At 33.0% G+C, this 16,634-nt stretch overlaps 2 protein-coding genes across 6 annotated transcripts in view; one reads left to right on the top strand and one right to left on the bottom strand.

The window, feature by feature from the left end:
• Positions 1-16,634, top strand: part of LOC126741573 (autophagy-related protein 16-1) — a 579,654-nt gene that overhangs the window by 199,264 nt on the left and 363,756 nt on the right. The window lies entirely within an intron of this gene.
• The window catches only part of LOC126741569 (uncharacterized), a 251,654-nt gene that overhangs the window by 126,437 nt on the left and 108,583 nt on the right, over positions 1-16,634 (bottom strand). Inside the window, exon 1 of one of the 3 annotated variants that reach the window (XM_050448042.1) lies at positions 3,407-3,463. The exons of the other annotated variants lie outside the window; for them this stretch is intronic. The gene's annotated coding sequence lies outside the window, so the exon portion shown is untranslated. Of the gene's footprint in view, positions 1-3,406; positions 3,464-16,634 lie in introns of those variants that run through there. 3 annotated transcript variants of the gene reach the window in all.

The following is a 16,634-nucleotide window of genomic DNA, read 5'->3' as shown; positions in this document are numbered from 1 at the left end:
CGGGTTCCATACGAACGGCGCCAACTAGAGCGCTTGAGACTCTGCTGAGCCTTCCGCCTCTGGACCTCGTTGTGCAATTCGAGGCAATGAGGACTGCGTACAGACTATACGTCCTCGGCGAACTACGTGCTGGCGAGACCGGTCACGCAAAAATTTGGTCACGGGCCATACAGGAATGTCCCCCCTTCTGATGGGCAGTGACTGCCTGGCTCAGTGACTGTGGACTGCGAGGGATTCGTGACGCACATTACAGGTAGAGAGGAGTGGCAGCATTCCAACAGACCTGCATTGCTAAATAGGGGGACCATCTGGTACACAGATGGCTCCAGAATGAATAACAGAGCTGGATCAGGGCTTTGTGGTGGGATCCCACATAACAGTAGGACATACTCGCTGAGGGAGCACGCCACTGCCTTCCAGGCCGAAGTATTCGCTGTATTAAAATGCGGACAGAAAATCATCCTAAGCTGCGGACATCGCAATACAGTCGTATCAATATGCTCGGACAGCAGAGTTGCCATTAAGGCTATCACGGCCGCAAAGGTAAGCTCCAAGCTTGTACTAGAGTGCATAAAGTTCTGAAAAAACTGGTGCAGGTTGGCTGCAGGGTCCAGCTCGTCTGGATACCTGGCCACGCAGGCCATGCAGGTAATTAGGAAGCGGACTCTCTTGCCAGACTGGGATCCGCGAATGTGCCGATGGGGCCGGAACCCATAATTGGTATCGCCAAATGCGTAGCGGTCGCGTCAATGAAGGGTCTGCTGGACAAGTGGACCCACCGAAGATGGAGTCCCCTGGTATGAGACAGGCCACAGCGCCTGATAGGTGGGCCCTCTGCCTGTCTGACCAAAAATCTCCATACTATCGGTATTGCGGACAACCCGGAATGCCGATGGTGCTGTGAGGAGGATGAAACCGTTGACCATGTAACCGTTGTCGGGGAGTGCCCAGCACTCACGCGTGCCAGATGCAAATACTTGAGTAACACTTTCAGTGTACCGAGTGACTTTAAGTCCTTCAGACCAGAGCGCCTTATCGGTTTCTCTAAGGCCGTTGAGCTCTGGTAATCCCCGGTGGGGCATGACGGGTCCATCAGGAGACCTATATGCACAACTGCCTTGGCAGCCCACTGTTTCGACATATCAATTCAATTCAACCATTCAAACTGCAGATCTAGTAGCAAGGGAGATATATAGCTAGATAGGTCCAAGCTTCGATTAAACTCCGATCATATATGGCAATTGCTTTTACCTCTATTGGTAGTACGTCTATTGTAATCATTAAAATAAAAGTAAGAGATCAAGTCACTGCCTACCAAAAACTATTAAAATCAACTTGATGAACTCGGCGGTTTAGAAGATACGGTGATGCAAAATTTGGTTGATGTGCCTAGGAGTTTCAGGCATCGGTCTGGAGAACTTTAAATCATACCTTTTGATTTACAGAAGATATCATCGTTAAATAAACTTCAATGGATAGATAATGCTACTGTCTTTAATAATGGTAATAACTATTTAAGCTCTAAACCTATTAGGAATGTAGAGATACAGACAAATTGTTTGAAACTCCGACCTTTTATGAAAATGGCTTAAAGATTAATAAAAATTTACATCATATAATATTAAATATTATAATCAATATAATATTCCAGTTACACTTCTAGAATTTTGGAACAAATAAACAAATATTTCAGATTCCTAGATCCTGGAAGGATTAAAAAAAATCCTTTTAATTGCTTGAACTAAAATCACAAGTCTCTTAAATACCTAAAAAAACAAGCAAATATTTAAAATCCATGGAAGAATTACAATGCCTGGACATAAATGAAAAATTACTTCAAATGCCTTGAAGATATAAAAATTTACATCTTTTCCAGTTAAATTTCTAGACTTTTGGAAAAAATGAACAAATATTTGAGATTCCTGGATCTTTAGAAGGATGTAAAAAAATTGCTTCAAATCCCTGGACTAAAATGAAAAATCCGTTCGAATGCCTGGTAAACAAGCAGATATTTGAAATTTTTTAATAAATTAATAACACGCAGTTTTTTAATAAATTACGTCAAAACTCTGTAAAACAGGCAAAAATAATGCAAATTGATGGAAGAATTAAGAGAATTACGTCAAATACCTGGAAGGCTATTTTAAATTACTTAAAATGTCTTCTGAACTGAAAAATACCAAGAATAATTGAGCTATAGCAAAAATATCAAGTAAAGTTAGATCAAGAGGTTCCCCATGCAAATGTTACTTAATTTCTCAATAAAATAAGCGAGAGTAGTTGGAAGATATAACTTATTGCTAAAAACATACTAAAGAATACGTTCTTGGTTGTCAGTCTTAGGATTGGACAAGCAGTAGAAGAAACTAATGTTGGCTTGCTATACATGAAGAAATCAGGCTTCAAGCTAAACGAAAAAATCAAGATAAAGTAAACTAGGCAACTAAAACGATTTCTTTTCGCACCAAGAATTTTACACTTTTCGTTTTGTTAAAAATTCAACAGGATTTTATATCGTCAGGCCAGATTGAACGGTACCTCCGTATAAACTATAATGATGATTCTATTAAATAAATGGCCGTGTAAAAGTACTGTAATGTTATTAAGATTTCAACGTCATTCTCGTCAGTAATTATCACGGTGGTAGTTAATAGTAGTAGTATATACAATGTGCCGCCGAACAGACTGAGTTTTGAATACAGTATTTGCATATTATAACGTAAATACATCGCTGGCCTACATTCAATTTAACGAGCACAGAATTGTGGATTAACTTAGATATAAAGGGAAATTCACATGGTATTTTATGATCTCGTTAAGACAATTTAACAGTATATTGTCAAGCGTAGTTTTCGTACCAACAGTATGTACGACTCTGACCTATGTACGAGGAGGATTTATGACCCGGAAAACTGCTTAAAAAAATTAAAAATCCAATCGGTTGTAACGCATTTCTATGTAAATTCTTAGCTAGTAAGATAAATCAAATCGTTGATTATTGATTGAATAAAATGTGCCATTTTTTTTTAGACTAGGCATTTGAGGTTTCGCTTTTATTTTTCCAGGGATTTCAACTAGTTCTTCATTTGACTTTTGCCAAGCGTTTCAGGCTAATTTGTCTTTCAGATAAAATAAGTAATTGCTTAGATCTTTTAGGCAATAGAGGTATTTTTTTTAGGTCTTTCAGGTATCTAAAGGATTTTTTGAAATTTCATTTTAGGAATCTGGATTTCATGGTTTATATCTTCCCGACAATGACAATTATATTTTATGTCTGTAAAGTCGAAGAATTAATTACTAATATATATCAGTTTTAATTTTTCAATGTATTCCAGACATTTAAAGCACGTACAGAAACAAACACATGTTCAGTGCCAGGAAGACATAAAAAAATTAGCCTACAAACCAGAAATAGAAAATTGCGCCAAGGAGCAAAATGCCTGGAAGATCCTTTCACTCCAAGTCTGAAATAAAATAGAAAATTAATTGAAATTGCACGAATATATTAAAAAAATCAAAATCTTGGAATAAAATGAAAAATTAGTTAGAATTATTTATAGATAATAACAATTTTCCTTTTCTTTAAGTCAAAAAAAGAAAATAACAAAATTAGGTCAAGTGACTGAAAAAAAAAACCTTAATTTCAAAAAACTGGAATACAATTGAAAAATTCATTAAAACTCCTAGAATAAATAAAAAAATTATTCTCAATTCTGGACGACGTCGTATTTTTTAGGCAATAGAAATATTTTTTCAATTAAAAATTCCAGAAATTTGGCTACATATTTTGGGTTGGGTTGGGTTGGGTTGTTAATACAATATGATACCTTGTAATTTTGTTAAAAGCCAGGTGATAAAATAGAAGTTGAAAATATCATAAATTCACCTAAAACTCATTCAGCTCCAGATTTTAATAATCTAAAAAATGGTGCTATTAAAAAAGTTTCTACGTCTAATTTTAAACCAGTAACATTAATAATTAATTTAATCTTTATAAAAACTCTAAAGTATTTAGGCATACATTAAAAAATTAGTTAAAATTTTAGGAAATCATAAATGATCACTTTAAAATTCCGGACTAAAATGAAAAATGACTTTAAATAACAGAAAGAGATAAAGAATTATTTCTGATTCCTAGAAGCCATCAAAGCATGGAAGAGAAAAATATTTTCAATTTCTTGAAAGTATAAAAAGTGGACACCGAAAGCCTGGAATAAACTCTCTTACCGGAAAACATTTAAAGTTAAATGCTTAGAATAAAATGAAAAATTACTTTAAATGACAGAAAGACATAAAATATACGTCAAATGCACGGATGAAAAAAATAGTTTCAATATCTCGAAGGCACGAAAAGTGGACTTCAAATGTATGAATAAGATTAAAACTCACTGTAAAACATAAAAATTGACTACAAATACAGGGAATAAGAAAAACTATATTTTGAAAACATTAAAAATTGACTCCAAAATCCTGGAATAAAGTGAAAAATTACTTCCAAAACATGAAAACTTGACGTCAAATGCCTGCAAGATGTACATATTGATTTTGAATATCTGAAATAAAATTAAAAAATAGTTAAAATTCCAGGGAGACTCCAAAGATCGCTCTAAAATGCTGAAATAAAATGAAAAATAGCTTTAAATAACAGAAGGAAATAATTATTTTTAATCCCTAGAAGAACATCATCAAATGTCGGGAAGAAAAAAAATATTTTCAATGTCTTCAAGGCATAAGAAGCAAAAGATTCCAAAAACATGGAATAAAATGAAACCTTACTGAAAATCATAAAAAAATTAATTGAAATATCTGGAAGAAATTAAATGAATATTTTGAAGACATTAAGAAGTGACTTTATTTAAAAGGTGGACTCCAAAATCCTGGAATAAAATAAAAAATTACTTAAAATTACTGAAAAAAAAAACATAAAAAATTTATGTCATAACGATAAAAACATCAAATGCTACAAATGCTACAATACAAAATTACATCAAATGCCTGTAAGAAAAAAATATTTTCATTGCCTTTAAAAAGTTACTCCAAAATCTTGGAATAAAATTAAAACTTCACTGGCAAACAAAAATATACACATTAGCTCCAAAAATCTGGAATAGGATTGAAACATTTGTGGAATACTTAAAAAAATGTATCCAAAAATCCGGGAATAGAACGCAGGATAAAAAACGAAAAACTCAATATTCTCTTGTTTTAGTTTTAATAAAATTAAAAATCAGTTAAAACTTCAGGAAGATTTAAAAGATCAATTCAAAATTCTGGAATAAAATGAAAATGTCTTTAAATGACAAAGAAACATAAAGAGTTATTTTTAATTTCTGAAAAATATAAAACATACGTCAAATGCCTGGAATAAAAAAAAATATTTTCAGTGTGTTAAAGGCATTAAAAGTGGAATCCACAAGCCTGGAATAAAATGGAAAACATACAAAAAATTACTTCTAAACATAAAGAATTATTTCTATTTTCTTGAAGCTATACAAAATGATGTCAAATGCCTGAAAAAAAAATGTTAATACCTTGAAGGCATAAAAACTGGACTCCAAAAGCCAGAAATAAAATACAAACAAAATATACAAAAAATACTTCAAATGCCTGGAAGGAAAAAATAATTTTCTTAAACGCATCAAAAATTGACTTCAAAATCCTGGAGTCCTCAAGTATCCGGAAAATATACACTCCTTGGCTCCAAAAATTCAAAGTTAAAGATTGAAACATTTCTGGAATACTTTTAAAAATTACTTAAATATCAGGGAATAGAATGAACAATAAAAGCGAAAAACTGAATATTTTCTTGTTTTTTTTTTTGTAGGTTGGATTTTATCAATTAATTTCTCTTGTATATGTGTAGTTGCTGAGCCACTCTCCCTAGAGTGTCAAAATACAGAATAGACGAAAATTAAAAAAATATTTTGTTCTATGTAGAACCTCTATATCAAACTCGAAGCAAATCGGATCAATAGCGAAAAAGTAGGTTTGTAACGTGTCTTAACCTGAACCCAATATACTGAAAATTAAAAAATATATATTTTCTTGTTCGAAATTGATCCTGAATACCATACTTGAAGTAATTTAACAACAGCAATACAGTGTAGTTGTAACGTGATCTTAAGACTTAATATACGGAAAATTTATTAAAAAAAAATTGTTCTGTATAGAGCCTAGATACTAAAATTTGGAGCCGTGGTAGAAAAAGGTCAATGGCTCATGGTTTTATAGTTTAATATGTTAAAAATAAAAAAATATATATATTTTCTTGTTTTGAATAAAACCTAAATAAACTAAATCAGATCAATAGCGAAAAAGTAGAATTTTAACGTGTCTTAATATGAACTCGATATATCGATATAAAAAATATATAAATTTTTTTTCTAAATTGAACCTAAATAATAATTCGGAGCCACAGCAAAAAAGTGGAATTGAAAGAATAATTAAACAATATTAGATCAAAAGTAAAAAGGATTTTTTGTATTTTTTTTGCAAATATCTTTGTATACACCGACTTCGTATCTCCTACGCATTCTAAGATCCCAATAGTCACCCTAAAATTTGTGACACCCTGATAATATAAATATATTTAGTTTTTTTTTGTAAAGGTTTAGTGTAATTGTATATTATTTTCTTGGTTCTGTTCTATCGGTTATATTCTTTAATAAACAGGAATTTTCACATTTAATTTCCTAAGTAAGTCTATTACATATGCTAAAGTATAAAATACATTAACATATCCATCTATTACAAACGGCTTAAATTAACGATGTTTAAACATAGTGCTTAGCATAATACATCATAAGGCCGAAATAAAATACTTTGCGTGCACCGGTAATTATTTTACACTTCTAAACAACAACAAAAAAAAATTACATGAAATGCCCCGAAAGTAAAAGAAAATCCGTGTCCTCAAGGACCTATTATACGTATGGAAATAATTTATGTGCATCCAGCGCGGAGAAGTTAATTCGAAAACGAACGGGCTTTACTGTTTTGATAACGGAACTGCTTATTTCCATTTCGAAGGTAGTACCTGAAAATTGTTTCCTTTTTAAAATTCGCACATATATACGCTCGCACACACGGAGATTTATAGAGTTATAGATTGCATATATGTCGATCGCGGGCATAACCCACTATTTTCTGGTACGCATAATTTCCTCCTGTGGCAGCGGTACACGAAGAGGTTTTACCCGACGTAACTTCGATACTATTAACTTTTATGTCTGTTTCGTGGTGATCCCATTTTAGTTTGTAATAGTCTAAAAGTCTGATAATTTCCTTCCTTTCATACAAAAGCGTTTTTATTAAAAACTCGCTTAACTCACCTTTTAAAACCAATACAAGAATGGTAGAAAATCCTGGTACGTACCTGAAAAGAAAAATGTATATTAATAATTTGGCACTACTCTTGATTAACTTATAAACATTCTGCGTTAGATACTAACTACTATAGCATAAATCCTCGTTATATAACATGCAATTCCTTACGGTAAATCAAAATCGGAATGTAAGGGAACAATAATCCGTGATGCCGCGAACAATATCGCTCCGGCTCCGTCTAAAAGACTGCAAAAAAAGAAACGATAACGAAAAACGACAAAACAAAAGCAGCCGATCTGAGCACCAATTCCGCCGTCTGTCACGATTCTCAATCATTTTCTGCTTGTATGGGTTCCCTGGCTATGGTGCTGACCTGTGACTTTGTTTACTGTTTTCTACATGACTGCCTCTTTCGATCATTCTTTATGTATCTATTATTGCGCTGCATAATGCAACTATTAATAACTCTTCAGAGGTAGAAGCTATTTTTCTTCACGTTCTCCACCCCCTTTGCATCTTAGTTTTTGTTATCATTATTGTGACTCTGACTTTTCCCAGGACCATCCCCACAACTTCTTTAAGATCTTTTAAATGGCAAACAATGAGGCGCTTTTATGCAGAAATGCTTCGTTACAGGTCTGGTAAACTCAGGTCTTTACTAATTTTGTCCAGGAAGGTTTTGTTAGACTGGTAAAAAAAAATTAAAACATACATAGGCATGTTCTTGAAATTATTCCAATAAAACTAGCTGAGTCAGAATTTCCAAACCTGAACAGTAGTATGCGCTCAAGTGTTCCCTACAAAAAACTTTAAGAGTTTTTAAAATATTTTGGACCAGTTTTTGAGCTATCATTAGGTTTGCTCAGGAAGTCTTTGTAGGTTGACTTTAAAATATTTCTTTATTTTCCAATAAAACTAGCTGAGTCAGAATTTCCAAACCTGGACAGTGGTGTGCGCTCAAGTGTTCCCTACAAATAACTTCAAGAGTTTTAAAAATATTCTGGACTAGCTTTTAAACTATCGCCAAGTTTTTGTTAAAGTGATAAAAAGTAATTAAAACAAACATTAGCATGTTCTTGAAATATTTCCAACGAAACTAGCCGAGCTAAAGTTTCCAAACCTGGCCAGTGGTATGAGCATTAATAACCCTTATATGAATCTCCAAAAATTTTCAAAATATTTTTGCCTAGTTTTTGAGCTACTATCACTAGATTTGTCCAGGAAGTCTTTGTTATAGCGGTAACACTAAACTATATGATGACATTAAATTATTTTCTAATTATATTAGCTACGCTAGAGTTTTCACTCCTGAACAGTGAAGTGCGCTCAAATACGCCCTACAAAACAATCCAAATATCATTGACTAGTTTTTGAGCAAGCGCTAGGTTTGTCCAGGAAGTCTTTTTTTATAGCGGTAGAAAATATGGTGCGGAAATATATCATTCAATTTGAATTAAATATTTAGTAGAGAAGTCCGCGACACGGGTAGGGATTGGCATATTCTATGAAGCCAAGTATATTTTCGTTGTATAGTGGTTAATTGGTTAGCCTATAGTCTTTGCCTATAATTTTCATATTTTATTGACTTTTAATCTGCATTAAATTTTTCGTAATTTTTTTATATCCTTTGCATTAACCTGCAACAGAAAATCATAGGCAAAGATAGTGGGGAAGTACGAGAAACGATATCGTTATGTTTTGAACTTGTGGCTTAGAACTATCATTCCAAGTGAATATATTGCTTTTCGCCCCCAAGACCATAATTTACCAGGCGTGTATACTATACTTTTTTACTACAAATTATGGAGGACGGACATGGAAATAACAAATATATGCCACATGGACACAAGTAATGATATTGTTTATCCTGAAATTTGTCAAGGTTTAGTAACAATGATGGCAATTGGTGAAGATCAAGGGATTATATGGGCAAGAGTTGCTCGTATTTCAGTCCAAACTTAGATCGTGGGTGGTCTTTGAAGCTTTATTTTCCTATTGAAGCTCTCTAAAAAATCGAATTTCTAATACTCACATATAATGTCTAGGACAAACGTGCCAGGGCTTAGTGTATACCAGTCTAGCCAATGCAGGTGCGGATAATATAAGGCTATTTTTATTTTATTTTAAGCATTTAGCATATTTTTTGTTCCTTAAGAATTCCAAATTATTATTCAGATTTTCCATGCTTTCAGAGTCTCGATTTTTCACGTCTTTAAGGCCTTTGAATTATAGAATAATTTGACTTCACATTATTCTATACATTTGTCATAATTCTCTATCCTGTTAAGAATTTAAAATAATTTTAAAAGCTCTCGGAGTAATTTGATATGATATTCAGACATCTAGCATATTTTATTATTCCTCGTAAGATTTCCAAATAACCTATTAGATTTTTCAGACTCCTAGAGTAATTTTGCACATCCTCCCGAAATTTGAAGTTATTTTTCGTTTTATTCCAGACACTTCGAAAATTTTTTATTCCTTATAAATACCAAATATTTATTCAGGTTTTCCAAGTCTTCGATCGGATTCATTTTTTACTTCTTTAGAGCATTTGAAGTAATTCTTTACTTTATTTAAGGCATTTTGCATCATTACTTAATTCTATCAATAACTACAAATAATTCTTTAAAGGATTTTTAGGCAACTGGCCTAATTTTTAATTCCGCTCACGAATTCTAAATAACTCTTGGATATTTTTTTATAACCCAATTTCAAATAATCATTTAAATTTTTCCAGACTTTCGATGTCATTCTGACCTCTTTAAGTCCATTGAAGTAAATTTTTACCTTATTCTAGACATTTGACATATGAAGTTAATTCCTTATAAGTTACAAATATTTATTCAGATTTTCCAGGTTTTCCATCGGATTAATTTTTTACGTCTCTAAAGTCTTTGAAGTAATTCTTTACTTTATTCCAAGTATTTTTCATAATTATTTATTCTTTTCCAAAAAATTACAAATAATGTACTTTTTGACTTCTTCTATTCATTTGAAGCTATTTTTTATTTTATTTCAGGATTTTATAGACATGTACCGACAATTACCAAATAACGTGAAAGAATTATAATTATAATTATAATTATGAAAGAATATTTTTGAATTATTTTTTACCTGAAACTTTTTATATTGATTTCATTTTTAGTTTTATAGTATTAATACTAATTTCCTTTCATTTTCTAAAACTATAGGATTAGATTTTTATATATATAAAATTTGTATTATAAGTTATAAGGCTCAACTCCACTATCTGGAATGAACGCGCCAGGACTTGGTGTATACCGGTATGGTCAACACATGTGCGGAAGTCTATCGTTCAGTTTAAAGCAAACTCTATTTCTAGTGAAGAGATTCGAGGGATTAGTGGAAGTACTCCATGAAGCCGAGTATATATTTCCGTTTAGCGGCCAGGACAAATGAGGAATTGAAAAACATTAGTGAGTTTTCTCTTTCACCTAAGTGAAACATTGACTGGGATTAAACTTGGTCGAAAACGAAACAAAATGGTCTTTCAAGGATTTTAACGATTATCAGACCATGCGATCTTAAGGCCTTTATTCTTCTATTGAAACTAAAGGCTTAACTGTCTAGAAGAAACGTGCTAGGGCTTGGTGTATACCGCTCTGATAAACTGAGATCTTCGGTCTGGAAATGAATGTATTACCTTACAATAACAAATCAAAGGCGAGTAACGATTGGCGAGAATATTCCATGAACCCGGGTATATCTTCTCGCAGTGAAGCGGTGAAACACTGTTGTTCTCTCTTTAATTTAAGGCGTTGCCTATGATTTTTTAATTTTGTCTTCTTTTGCGCGTAAAGCATCAGAGCTCATTAAGGTAATATTAGGTAAGCTCATATTAGGTAAGGAAAAAGCTGCTCCTATACAGGTCTGGACAACTTAGATCTTGTGTACGTAAATCAGTGTATTAGGGAGAGAACCTTGCAGATTCAGTCATTTCAAGTTCTGTTTTATATAAAATACGCATCTTTAAATATTATACTAAACTCTTAAAGAGTAATAAATAAAATATTAAATGTTCCATTGGTTCCAATTGCAAGGTTTGTAAACACGTAAGAGTCTGAATACATGAATGAGATCATGAGAAACGAACTGCGGAGCCACACCGATCGGAAAAACAATTTTATATTTCATGTTTTATCAGGTATTTAAGTCAGGTTATGCGGAATTGCACAGTAAGTTATCTGACTTTAAATATTTTACTTTATGGATGGGTAATCTTGATCTGAAAGCCGCGCAAATCGGCCTTATACAGTTAAAAAATTATTGAAATAATCAGACTGGTCGGGGAAATAATTTGAATATTTATACATTTATTTATATTGACACAGTTCGTTAAATAATTAATTACGAGTGGGTCTCTGCTACCGTCATTATTCGAGACCAGTTTACAACCCTAATATATATAGTACATCACGGAACATTGAACGGCAATTATCCTGGGCATTCTGTATGTAATTAAATCATCCTTTGATGTATTTATAGCTGAGGATTATCATGAAATTTCAAGCCTTAGGATGCGCATTTACAAAAACCATCGATAAAAGTTACTCATCTATAAAACTTTTTTCAGTTAATTTAGTAGTAACCCGAAGCAAAAACTGCCCATGAGTGACTGCTACAGCCGTATCATATTTTAAATAAAAACTGAACTAAGCTGACTGACGTTGTTGGCCATAACATTAAAAACACCTTCAGTTTTTATGCGATTTTATTAATCCTAGGATTTATATCTTGTAATTGTTCTTCTTTAAGACTTTTTTTGCCTTTGGTGTCAATATAGGCAAAAAAAATCAAATTGAAAAGGATATGCACTTTTAGGGTTATTTTGGGTTCTATAACCAAGATACAATAGAACATATGAGTATAAACTTGTAGCATAGGAGAATATGAGATATAACCCAGCTGATGATATCATAAAAAACATCAACAGTCGCATATTACAGTAAGTTTTTCTTTCCCTGACTCAATCATGACATCTTGCTCACCCGATCTTGAAGTATGTTTTGTTGGTCGAATATGTATGCAAAGCTATGAAAGAAACAGTTTCTACTATAGAATAGCAGAATGAACTATTTTAGCATTAGGTTATGAGCTAACCTGGCTGTTGATATAGTGAAATCATTAACAGTCGCATATTATGGATTCTTTTTCTTCTTCTGACTCAATAATTGCTTACCTTGCTCTTAGTTATTGTAGATAAAAAATAGTAAAAATAGTGAAAAACGGTAGTAAATCTATGAAAGATTGTGGATTTGTGGTAAATAGTAAGTAACGTTTATACCCAAACTCTTACAAATTACTTAACAATGAAGTATTTTTCTTTGTAGAAACTATTTCTGTAGGGAGAATAAAGCAACTCTTTTTGGTGCAAATTTTGCCTCATGCGATCGAACAGTATGCAAAAATTATGCTGAAAAGAAAAGTGGTCTGCTAGCCAATAAGGTAAAGGAAATCGTGGATTCATCATCCACAAAGATGGAAAACATGTAAAGTGAACATGAAAAAGGAAATTACAATAGAAACTTACAGCTGCAGAGAAAATTAGGAAGGTAAATAGTAACTTTTACTTTCCCTCACTCAGTCATGACATCCGGCTCATCTGATTAAATTTCTTTTGTTGGTTAAATCTGTATGAAATGCTGTCAGAGAAACAGTTTCCACTACAGAACCGAATATTTTAGCTTTGAGTTATGACCTAAGCCGGTTGTGAATATCGTTACAACTTCGTCTCAATACTTGATAACTCAATCCATTAAAGATGCTATCAGAGTCCTTCTTTTATTAAATATCTCTTTTGGACTCTGCAATACCTTCTTTCCGTTTTTATTACTCCGATGTCGTCAGTATATTTGATATCATATTCAATGCAACTGTAAATGTGTTGTCAAGAGACCAGTAGTAAAGATGAAAGAAAAAAAAGTTCAATCTACACTATTATTGTGGTATCGTTCATGCTAATAGAAGTCATGAGGAAGAAGAAGATAAAGAGATTATCTTCGTTGAGAGAGAAACCATTTAAAAATTTTAAAGCGATAATTTTTAATACACCTATTGAGTTAACTACCATGGAATTCAAAATAAATTAACTGCTTCAACTGTATCATCTAAATTCCAATCAAGACTTGATTTCAGACTTCCAATCTACTTCTCTTGTTTTTTTCTGGATAAAAGGAATTCACTTAAAACTCAACCATTACCAGCTACAAGTTAGAATTGCTCCTATGAAAGATCCAGCTGTCTATATTGTTCTTGAATGCATTAATGATTTCTAATACTCAATTCCTGCTCACTCTTTAAATGAATAAGTTGGGTTGCTTCTTCGCTTTTAGGTATAAAAAGATCTGGTGTACTTGGAATTGATAAACATTTATTTTATCGTCCCACCTGAATAAAAAAAAGAATTTTTAAGGAATCCAATGTACTTTAATGTACAAAGGTATTCTAAAGTACTTTTTAAGAAAGAATTCAATCTTTAGAAAAGAATCCAAGGGTTTTTGTAATCCTAACCTTTGTCAGACGTCGACGCATGCAAAAGAGTTCAAATTGAAGAGCATTTTCAGTTTTAATAATTGGGTAGAATATCTTTGTCCAAACTAAAAGAAAAGAGTTTTCTTAATGCGTTCTTTGTAGATCCAACGACGAATCAATATTACTATTCTGAGATTTCTTGCAACATTGTGAAAATAACGTCAATGTAAAAGACGTTTCCACAACCAAGAAAACTCGTCTTCTCATCATGAATTTGTATCAGTGTTTGGACCAAGATAATTTCATGAAACATCAACAGTCATATATTACGACAACTTTTTCTTTCTATGATTTATTCATGACATCTTGCTTAATTGATCTTGATCAAGTTTCTTTTGATGGTTGAATCTGCAAGAAAATCTGTCAAAGAAACTGTTTCCACTACAGAATGAAGTACTTTAGCTATACTATTAATAGCCATTTTGGTTGCCTGATCAAGTTTCTTTTATTGATTAAATCAATATAGAAAGATGTCAAAAAAATAGTTTCCACTACAAACCAGAGTATTATAGCGATAAGTTATGATCTACCTCGGCTGTCGATGTCATACAAACATCAACAGTCGCATATTACAGTTCTTCTTTAATCGACTTAAACTCCTACGTTGTTGGTTTCGCATCGGCGTCTGCTTAGTAAATTTTCATTAGTTTTCCTCTCGTTTACGGCCATTTCCTGGTCGTACGGAGAACATCCCGCCGCCGCTATTTAACGCAATCTCCGATTTAAAAATCCGATCTCATGAGTTCCAACTTCGATCGTATTACCTAATAGGCAGCAAATACATGGAGTCCTATTAAACCGGGTTTAACCACCGATTCGTGTAATGAGCTGATGAGATATCTTGCTCGGTTAAAGTGTCGTTTCGTTTAATAAGACATATCTCATCCTTTTACGAAATGATTATCTTAAACCAGTAAATGAGGAGAAGAAAACACTATAATCTTGAAATAAAAAAATTAATAAGTCAATTTCAAAATGAGACACAGTGTAGTTTTAACTACGACTATTAAGGATCGTACAAACCGAAAGACCTCCTGAACGCTTGGAAACCTTTAAACGGAGGAAAAATAAAGATTCAGGAAAACGTCATCTTGATAGAAACGAGAGGCCAACGGTAGTTGAACCTAATTGATCCTGCGATGGCCTTATATACCTGCAAAAGTACCCGATGCTATTTACGAGATACGTTATGAGCACACGTTGCCGTGGTTACACGTTACACTATCTTAAAATGGCCATGGTATCGGCGTATCACTATATCAGCGTGCTTTTATTGTCGATAAGTAGACCGCAGTTAACATAATTTTTGTGTAAAACTTGCCATTTCTCCAGCAGAATGCGTGTGTGAAATGGCAGTTACCGCTCTATGAATGCCCCCATTGATTTGTGATTTTCTTGGGGTATAACCCGTCGGTGGTTCGCCACGGGACGCGTTACGTGCCCATGAAAGACCCAGTATTCAGGTGAGAGTATAATGATTTAACAATGGAATTGATCTAGCGATCGTGATTGGAATTGAATGTCTTAATAGTTTCTGTCTAGTTTATTCTTTTGATCGTGAAACTGTTATATTTTCGGCAAAAATGAGCAGAACTTTATGTAAAAATATCTGAATATAGTAGTGTTTACTAATTTTGAATTTTTTTAAATTTTCTTGCTTGTCTTAAAAATCAGGGACTATTCCTCTGCACAAAGGTGGTGACCACAACAATCCATCTAATTTTAGACCCATAGCTCTTCTGCCTGCCGTATCCAAAGTTGGTTTCATTTTTGAGCGGGTTTAATCTGTTGTCCTAACCAGTTTGGATTCCAGAAAGAGAAATGCACCGGAAATGCTTGGAAATGTTTAGTCTTCTTGAGCTAATCTACACCAGTCTCAATGCAGGTGATGTGGGTGCAGTCGTGTTCCAAAGCTATCAGATCCTACGTGTCAAGTCGTGTTTAGATGTCAACTTTGAAAATTGGTTCTCACAGGAAGTGCAAGTTTCCATTGAAGATCTTCGGGATTCTGCCTTGGAACCACCACTCTTCCTATTATATATTAACGACTTACCACTACCCATAAAAGGCAAGGTGACAATGATTGCTCATGACACCACTATTTTATGGCATTTGCCAGATCTCCAAATGACTGTGAACACTGATCTTGAAACAATTAAGTAGTGGTGAGATGTAAATAATTTTTGTTTTAATACCACGAAAAAAAAATTTGTTCAGTGTTAAGTGTTTTTGGGTCAGCAAATTTTTGCGTCTAATAATTGATGATAGGCTTAAATTTTAAAATCATAGTATGTATTAAGATTTCTTCTGTTTGACTTTTATTTAGCAAAAGGTACTTGTCATGCTCTGTGGAGTCTCAACTGAGCTATGGCTTATGTTTTTGGGGCTCATGTGCTCACTATAGGTTTGGCTTATTGTTTCTATTTCACAAAAGAGCAATTCGCTTTTTATATAGAATAGAATGCGAGTTTTTCAGTTTATATCGGCAAAACTTAAATGGATACCATAAGCATTAAAATATTATAGTAGCAGCTATATTTTCTTTAGTTCAGTCAGTTAAGCCAGAGTTTTGTCTCAACTGCCTGGAATAATATTTTTTAATTAATATTATTATTTACTTTTTCCAGGCAGTTTGGAACATATTTTCTACTCACCAGAAATTCTAAATTTTAGTGTTTTTTGTTTTAAATAGTAGGTATTTTTTATCTATTTATCAAAAGTAAAATTTTAATTTGATGCAGTTTATAGTCTTT

This window comes from Anthonomus grandis, chromosome 10 (genome assembly GCF_022605725.1).
Source record: "Anthonomus grandis grandis chromosome 10, icAntGran1.3, whole genome shotgun sequence".
Taxonomy (NCBI): Eukaryota; Metazoa; Arthropoda; class Insecta; order Coleoptera; family Curculionidae; genus Anthonomus; species Anthonomus grandis.
This window is presented reverse-complemented; position numbering and strand designations above follow the sequence as displayed.